The following is a 9,546-nucleotide window of genomic DNA, read 5'->3' as shown; positions in this document are numbered from 1 at the left end:
GCATGATCACAGCTCACTATAGCCTCAATCTCTCGGGCTCAAGCAATCCTCCCACCTAAGCCTCCCAAGTTGCTTGGACTACAGGTGTACGCCACCATGCCCAGGTAAGTTTTTAAAATTTTTGTAGAGACAGTGTCTCATCATGTCTAGTCGCAAACTCCTGGGCTCAAGTGGTCCTCCCACCTCGGGCTCCCAAAGTGCTGGGATTACAGGTGTGAGCCACCACACCCGGCCTGTTCTCACTTATAAGCTAAACCAATGTTTAGCTTTACCACAAAAGGACACAAAGAAGGGAAAAATAGACACTGGGGACTCCAAAAGGGAGAAGGCCGGGGGCATGGGCTGAAAAACTACTCATCGGGTACTATGTCTGCTACTTGGGCAATAGGATCCTTAGAAGCCCAAACTTCAGCATCACACAATATACTCTTGTAACAAACCTGCACCTGCACGCCAAATCTAAAATAAAAAGTAAAATTTAAAAACAAATACATACATAAACAAAATGGAAAAAAAAGAAATGTCAATCTCCCCTTCAAAATGCAAAGTTAGGACATTTTCTCAGCTGACTACTGAGCTCCCAAGTTTTTAATTTTAAACTAAATTTAATGTTGACAAATAATGTTGGATGCTGTATATACTCTATACTATTATAGCTGTTATTAAGAATATTATGTCTGTCATTTTTCTCCAAAATTTTCAGAATGTTCTATTAAATCCTAACACAAATTTCCCTCAACCCTACATTGCCCCATAATCCTTATCTTGGTGTGGTTCAAATATAACAGAAGAGGCTAAGGTACACAGATAGCCAGAGCAGGCAACGTGATTGTGAATGGAGGGTCCTCTGACACCTCAGGAGATAGTCCCCCCACCCCTGGTATGCACTTAATATTAGAATTCCATTTGCAGAATAGACCTTTCCCTACTAAATTTGCAGGAATGGTGTCAGAGAACAGGAAGAGCCCAAAGGTTATGGTTAAGGGCTGAGAGACACAAAAAGGCTCTGGATTACTTGAAATCCCAGTGACTTGTGAGTTGCTACCGTGAGGAGGTTGAACAAAGGGAGCGGGGTTCAATGTATAAAGAGCGTCTACCAGCAACTGATGAGGACGGCCATCTGCAGTTAAGTTAATCCACCTTGAGTGTTTAAGCATAACAGTATATCGTGCCCTTTGTCCTTCTTCATTGATATGAATTGATACACAACCCCTTCATTGATATGAATCGAGTAATTTTTGTCTTCATTTTTTTTTCTGTTCTCTGTGTGTGTGTGCGTGTGTGTGTGTGTAAGATGGGAAGATCTTCTTTCCAGATTCAGATATCCCAAAGTGTCCTTGTCCATAGGCGCTTAACTGGGGAGTGGGCTACCCAGCTGTTTGATCTGCAGGGCCACAGTTTACTTTGGATCTTGCCTCATTTTTGTTCTAAAGCCCTTGCAACATGCTGTGCCTCGTGTTGTTGCTCATCTCAAGTGGCTGTTCTCCATTCTCATTTCTGTTTTTGAATTAGGTCTCCAACTTCAGGTTCAACTCCATTGACAAAGCCAGATGAAAAGGCTGTTGCTACCTCAGCACCTCTGTAACACTCAGATGTCATCAAAAGTTGTTTTCCAGTCTATCTCAGAAACCTCCTATAGTGTCATCTTTTTCTTTGTTTGTATGATTGAATTATGCTCCAGCAGATCTGTATTGAAAACACTTGGGGTATGACTTTTAGCACACTTGACCTACATTTTGGGTAGGTCCCTTTTTTTGACTGTCAGGTTAATTGTGGAAACGGGAATCCTATAAGGTCTCTTTCCTGGTCAGTCCAATCAGCTTTTACCCTCCAAGCTTTAGCATCGGAGGTTCTGACCAACATGTGTACATGTTGATAAATGTACAAGGTACATATGTGTGTAAAATGTGTACAAAGTCAGGGGTCCCTGGGTTATATGCCCCCAGAAGAATTCTAAATGTTTCTAATAAATATTTGCTGTTCTTCTTTGGCTTTAAGGAAATTGTTTTGGTTTTTTTTTTCAACTTAAAAAAAAAATAGAGACAGGGTCTCACTGTGTTGCCCAGGTTGGTCTCGAACACTTGGGCTTAAGCAATCCTCCTGCCTTGACCTCCCTACGTGCTGAGATTATAGGCATTAGGGAAATCTTCAATTTTACCTCTTAATTCAGCCCAGGTCCAAGGCTTAATTCTACAGTTGCCCCGCATAACTGGCTTGCAAGAGGAGTTTTAGGAGAGTTGTTTGGGAAAAGTAGGAGGTCTGGACCAAGGGAAGATGAGGGAGGTGGTGTGGGTGTGGAAGGACAGTGATCAGAGCATAAAAGGAAAAGAGAGCTGGATATTAGGAGACAACCAAGGCGGCATGGAGGGGGAGGTTTTCCAGAAAAATGAGTCTAGTGAGTTCTGTCTTACATTTGTCAAATTGCTCATTAGCTTTGGTAAATGAATCTTTTAGTGAAGCACTTTATACTTCAGAATTTTATCTGGAGGTGTACCAATCAAAAAATGCCACCCATTGGGCCGGAGGAACATTATTTCCTTTCTTCTCAAACAGACCATTTTGTTCAAATGAAACGCTCTGCTGAGTGGCCACTGAAGGCCCAATCACCCTTGGTGAAGTTACGCCATTTAGAGAAACAGGCACAAGAATTTAGACTGGGTCAGATTGCGTATAAGAAGCAGGAGTGTTTTGAGGTACAGGAGAGGATTCAGACTTCGAAGACCCCTGAGAGCTGGCGAGGATCAGAAGGGATGTAATGCTCTGTACCTCCTGTCTTGGGCCCCTAGACTGACAAGTGGCCACCCCCGAATGCAGGCTTCACAATCTGCTCTCCCAGCAGGCAGAAAGCCAGGGAGAATGCCGTCTTTGGATCAAAATCAAGCTCTCAAGACACAAAATCCAGACAGAAGGAGAACCTCATCTGGTTTTATTGGTTACCCATAGCTGAGTTTTGTCCAAGTGGGTGCCTGTCAGTGAGAACCACAAGCTCACAGGTATGTGAGCGAAAAGGACTGTCAAAGAATGGTATGATTCCACCAACGCTGATAAACAAATGGGAACTGATACCTAGTTATTAACAAATGCTGGATACCAAAGTGAGCATAATCAAGGAACTCAACACAAAGAGAATGGGGTTTAGGCTCAGGGCTGACTTAGCACATCCATGCTTCGAGTAGCAAGACACAGGGGACATCTGTGGGTACCAGACCTGGCTGAAGGTTGAGTCCAGGACAACAGAGTGTGCAGACCTCCACGGCAACTACGGAAATACATGAAGACCAACCAAGTGAGAACAAGCAAAGACTATTTATTCAGAGTTTGCCACAGCAAGGGCATCACCCACCATCTTGCATTTCGGCAGAGACTCAAAGGCAAGCAGAGAGGTAGGAAAGCTTTATAGTAGAATCAAGGGAAGCTTTCAAGTGTGTGTTGATTGGAGGATATAGGCGTGGGAAAGCTGGAGGCAGCTAACTAGAAGTGGGGCCTCCTATGTGATTGGTTAGGGTGCATACTTGACTTTCTCTGATTGGCTCTTAGTTGGAAGCAGGAACAAAAATTAGAGAAACTATCAGTCATCACTCAAGTTCTTAACCTGTTATGGTGGCTCACACCTCTAATCCCAACACTTTGGGAGACCAAGCTGGGTGGATCACTTGAGCTCAGGAGTTCAAGACCAGCCTGGGCAGCATGGTGAAACCTTGTCTCCACAAAAAAAAAATACAAAAAAAAAAAAAAAATATATATCTATATATATCTATATAGATATATAGATATATATAGAGATATATTAGCCAGACATGTCAGCTGCACCTGCAGTCCCAGCTATTCAGGAGAATGAGGTGGGAGGATCACCTGAGCCCAAGAGGTCAAGGCTGCAGTGAGCCATGATCACCAGTGCACTCCAGCCTGGGTGCAGAGTGAGACACTATCTCAAACAAAACAAACAAACAAAAAAAAAAAAAAAAAAAAAAACAAGCTCTTAACATTTTGGGCCAATTGTTACAGAGATTATTGCTGCAGCTTGTGGATCTGAATTCTATTTTTATATAGCCATATTTATGGTCATTGTCCACTGGTCTGTTCAGTCTCTCAGCACATAGCCTTCACTCCAGCACTTTTGTTCCCGTGTGAATGAAATGAACCATGTAAGGTTATGCATGGCAACATTGTTTCGATAGACAAAAGAAAAGTTGGAAAACAACCAAAATGTCCATAATCAGGGCACAGGATAAATGAGTGAGGCTGCCCCCCTATAATGGAGTACTAAATCAGTGTCCCCTTACTGTGCTCCCAAAGCCCATTGTCCATGCTTTGATGACAGCACTCATGACATGGTGTCCATTTATACGTCTGATTTCTTAACTTCACTCTTAAGGACTCAACACAAATTTTAATTTTCTCTATGTATCTGCTTAATACTTGTCAGGTGAGAGTAAAACATGGGGAACCTGTTTCTCTCCAACCAGAGGATAGGCAGTCATAAAAAGCAGTACAGAGTTTAAATTTCACTAACAGAAAAACACAATTCAGTAAATTAAAGCATCGTTTTTTTGAAGAAAAATTGTATTCTACCATAAATTTAGACTTTAGACTACATTTACAAAAGCAATAGAAGTGTTTAATTCAAATGAAATAAGATTCTAAAAGAAGGGGTCAGCACAGTTTTTCTAAAAGGGGTCAGACTAAATATTTTAGGCTTTGAGGACCATATTGTATTTGTCACCCGTTCTTTGATTTTTTAAAAATAAACTTGGCCGGGCGCGATGGCTCATGCCTATAATCCCAGCACTTTGGGAGGCCGAGGTGGGTGGATCACCTGATGTCAGGAGTTTGAGACCAGTCTGAGCAACATAGTGAAACTCCTTCTCTACTAAAAATACAAAAATTAGCCCTGTGTGGTGGCGTACACCTGTAATCCCAGCTACTTGGGAGGCTGAGGCAGGAGACAGAATCGCTTGAAACCAGGAGGTGGAGGTTTCAGTGAGCCAAGATTGCGCCATTGCACTCCTGCCTGGGCAACAAGAAGGAACCCTGTCTTTAAAACAAACAAACAAACAAACAAAGCCTTTTAAAAATTGGGGCTTGCAGATCCCTGTCTAACAGCCAAAGTTCATTGACTTCTTTCTGTTCTTACAAAATCATTTTGGAAATCTAAGTATAAATATCTAAGTATGAATATTAAGGATACTAAATAGGTTTTCTCAGACAAAGTAACCATACAAGAAAAGAGATTGAATGGACTACTGTAACTTTAGAGATAGAAGCACCTCCAGAACTTATTAAAACTCAAATTGCTGTGGGGTCCAAATTCCAAAGTGATGCCCATGTTTTTTGTCTGGGACCACATTTTGAGACCTGTTGCTGGATAGGCTAAAAGCTTTCCAAATCCTTATTTTTGCTGCGTCGTGAGGAGATTCTTGTCATCCCTGTGAGCAAAGCTCCTACGAATGAATTCCCCTCCCAGCAGCCATTGTATTGGGCACTTTGTAGCTGTTACATGGAAACTTCACATACCCACCCAAATCTGAGGACAAAAGGAAAATGTTGTCTAACCGGCAACACCCCCTGAGATATAACTCTGGAACAAGAACACAGCAAGAATCTATTAATAGGAGTGATCCCTTTTGAACTGAAAAATTTCTGTACCCCTCCCTGAAGTAAGCGCCAGTATTAAAGTTTGCTGACCTGAATGGGTCATAATGCAATACGGTGACAGTTTATGTAACTTGTGAAACTAGTTCAGCCAATCTTCAAGGACAATAGGCTTAAAATGGATTGATGTTAGATCCTTTTTAGGTGGACTTGGGTGTTCAGTTTGGTTTATTAACCTTCCCTAAGCCTGCTAGCCTGTGCCAATTCTTATCAGAATCCTTAGCACTCTAAATGTATGGTCCTTGGGATCAAGACCAGCTTACTTGTCTTTGTTGAGTTAATACACATTAGGCACTTAGAACAGTACCTGCATATAACGTGTACTATACAAATCCGAGTAACTGCTGTTATTATTCACAGCACCTAGCATGGAGCTGGGTACTTAGAAGGAGTTCAATAAATACTTTGTAATAATGAATAAACAAACAGTATGACGCATGGTTATGATTTGGGACAGTCTAGACCTTAAGTTTCTGTTTGGGATGATGAAAAAAGTTCTGGAAATGGTGATGGTGTATTAGGTTGGTGCAAAAGTAATTGTGGTTTTTGCCATAGCATTCAATCGCAAAAAATCACAATTACTTTTGCATCAACCTAAATACAACATTATGAATGTACTTTTTTGGGCTTCCACATGTAAGTGAGAACGTGCAGTATTCAACTTTCTCGTCTAGCCTTACTTCACTTAAGTAAGTGTCCTCCAGTTTCATCCACAGTGCTGCAAATGACAAGATTTCATTCTTTTTCATGACTGAATAGTATTCCATTGTGTGTGTGTGTGTGTGTGCGTGCGTGCACGCGTGTGTGTGTGTGTATAATTTTCCTTATCCATTCATCTGGTTTTGGACACCTAGGTTGATCTCATATCTTGGCTATTGTGAATAGTGATGCAACAAATGTGGAGATGCAGATGTCTCTTCAATATAATGATTTCCTTTGCTTTGGATAAATTCCAGTAGTGGAATTGCTGGATCAAATTGTAGTTCTGTTTGTAGTTTTTTGAGGAATCTCCATGCTGTTCTCCATAGTGGCTATACTACTTTACATTTCCACCAAAAATGTGTAAGAATTCCCTTTTCTTTGCATCCTCACCAGCATTTTATATTTTTTGTCTTTTTGATAACAGCTATCTGAACTGGGGTGAGATGATACCTCCGTGTAGTTTTGATTTGCAATTCCCTGATGATTAGAGATGTGAGCACATTTTCACATATTTCTTAACCATTTTTATGTCTTCTTAGGGAAAAGTCTGTTCAGATCATTTGCTTTTTTTTTTTTTTTTTTGAGATGGAGTTTTACTCTGTCACCCAGGCCGGAGTGCAGTAGGCTGATCTTGGCTCACTGCAAACTCCACCTCCCGGGTTCAAGCAATTCTCATGCATCAGCCACCTAAGTAGCTAGGATTACAGGCATGTGCCACCACACTCAGCTAATTTTTGTATTTTTAATAGAGTCGGGGTTTCGCCATGTTGGCCAGGTTGGTCTCAATCTCCTGGGCTCAAGTGAATCACCCACCTCGGACTCCCAAAGTGCTGGGATTATAGGCGTGAGCTACTGTGCCTGGCCCATATGTCCATCTTTTTCTTTCTTTCTTTTTTTTTTTTTTTGTTAGCTGTTAAAGTGCTTGAGTATTCAGGACATTAATCCCAAATTGGATGAGTAGTTTGCATAGATTTTCTCTAATATCATACATTATCTTTTCACTCTACTGATTGTACCCTTTGCTGTGCAGAAACTTTTTAGTTTGCTATAATCCTATTTGTTTATTTTTATTTTTGTTGCTTGTGCTTTGGATATCCTATTCATAAAATCTTTTCCCAGACTGATATCCTGAAGCATTTCCCCCAGAAGAACTTCCTCTTCTAGTAATTTCATGGTTTCAGGTCTTAAATTTAGGTCTTCGATCCACTTTAAGTTGATACTTGTATTGGGTGAGAGGTAGGAGTCTAGTTTCATCCACTTTTCCTAGCACCATTTATTGAAGAAACTGTTCTTTCTCCAATGAGTGTTCTTGGTACTTTTGTCAAAAATCAGTTGACTATAAATATGCACATTTATTCCTGCATTCTCTATTCTGTTCCATTGATGTATGTGTTTTTTAATGCCTGTTTTGGTTATTACAACTTTGTAATATATTCTGAGGTGTGGTAGTGTGACACTTCCAACTTTTTTTTTTATTTCAAACTTTATCCAGTTTTACTAAAGGTACTTTCCATAAACAATCATGGTATTTCAAGCGGGACATGGGCAGTCATTAACAGTACACAACAACTTTCAAACTCCCTTCTTCAGTTGACTACCAAAAATCAGAAAGCCACTATAAAACTCAATTAAGTCTTCATCTGATGCTCTGAACAGAGAAAGTTGAGTGAGGGTTAACATTTCACATTTAGCATGTTGTTCAACACCTTTTCATGAGCCGGCCCTGACTTTCAGGAAGTGAAATGAAAATGGAAGAATTTATCCAAAGATCTGCAACCTAGAAATGGAACCACTGCTCTTTTAAGGAGCACCATCTCAGTGATATCACTGGAAAGTCCAGATTGCCTGACACACTGGCAACCAATTGTTGGGGGTCACATCCCAACAGGTGTCTGGGTTTAAGGGAGTTAAGTCTATGCTGAAAGGTTGAAAGGGAGAAGAGGACATAAAAATGAATTTGTTTTTATGGCTTTTGTGACAAGGTGGCCATGTCTGTCAAAGTCAGGAAATCCCTCCTCCTGGGAGCCAAGAGGAAGTCTCTCAAAACTAGAAGGGAAAGATATTTTCTCCACATCAATCCAGCTTCACAGACATTCTTTTCCCCAAAACAAAAATGAATTGTTCCGTGTGCTAACAACATAGCTTTAAAAAAAAGTGAAACAAAATGCTGCATTTTTATAAAACTTGATAAAAAAGAGTATTTCAAACTGTACAGTCACCTCTAGAGGTACATAGTTATCAAAAATGTGCACACTTCACTGGGCACCTCCAACACCTTCAGATTTCTGTGCCTGGTCTGTTTTGGCATCTCTATTTTCTGCAGGGTTATTCCCCTCCTTGCCAGCAACAGCTTTTCCCTTTTTTTCCATTGGGTACCTTCTCTCCCTTCTTTTCAAGAACCTTTTTTGGCTTGGGCTTTGGCTTTGGAAGGGCAGGTTTAGCAGACAACCTCACGGATCTTCTCAGTGGTTCGTCTTTCACCTTGGCTTTATCTCCTTTAGCATCCCCTTCAACCTTTATCTTGGGCATGATGGCAGCAATGGCAGTGGGATGTAGGCACTGGGCAAGGGATGCAGTGGCCCGTGGGCTTTGGTTAGCCCAGGCGTCATTCTCACCCTTCTTCTTTGATACCTCCAACTTTGTTCTTTCTGTTTGGGATTGCTTTAGATATTCAAAGTCCCTTGTAGTACAATATACATTTTATGATGTTTCTCTATTTCTGTAAAAAATGTCATTGGTATTTTCATAGGGATTACATTGAACCTGTAGATTGCTTTGGGTAGTATTATCATTTGACAATATTAATTCTTCCAATCTATAAGCACGGGATGTCCTTCTATTTGTTTGTATCCTCTTCAATTTCTTTCATCACAGTTTTGTAGTTTTCCTTACAGCAGGCTTTCACCTTCTTGGTTACATTTATTACTGGGTAGTTTATTTGTTTTATAACTATTGTAAATGGGATTGCCTTTTTGATTTCTGTTTCAGCTAGTTCATTGTATGTGCCTAGAAAAGCTACTGATTTTTGTATATTAATTGTGTATCCTGCGCTCTACTGAATTCATTTATCAGTTTTAAGAATTCTTTGTAGAGTCTAAGTTTTTCTGTATATAAGATTATGTCATCTGCAAAGAAGAACAATTTGACTTCCTGCTTTCCTGTTTGGATGCCATTTATTTTCTTCTCTTGGCA

The 9,546-nt window shown here is 40.5% G+C and overlaps 1 pseudogene; it reads right to left on the bottom strand.

Annotated features, from left to right (window-relative positions):
- Positions 1–7,246: 7,246 nt before the first annotated feature.
- Positions 7,247–9,124, bottom strand: LOC116275430 (annotated as a pseudogene).
- Between the last annotated feature and the right edge of the window lie 422 nt (positions 9,125–9,546).

Source organism: Papio anubis, chromosome 6 (genome assembly GCF_008728515.1).
Source record: "Papio anubis isolate 15944 chromosome 6, Panubis1.0, whole genome shotgun sequence".
NCBI classification, from domain to species: Eukaryota; Metazoa; Chordata; class Mammalia; order Primates; family Cercopithecidae; genus Papio; species Papio anubis.
The sequence above is the reverse complement of the archived record's forward strand: the minus strand, read 5'-3'. Positions and strand labels throughout refer to the sequence as shown.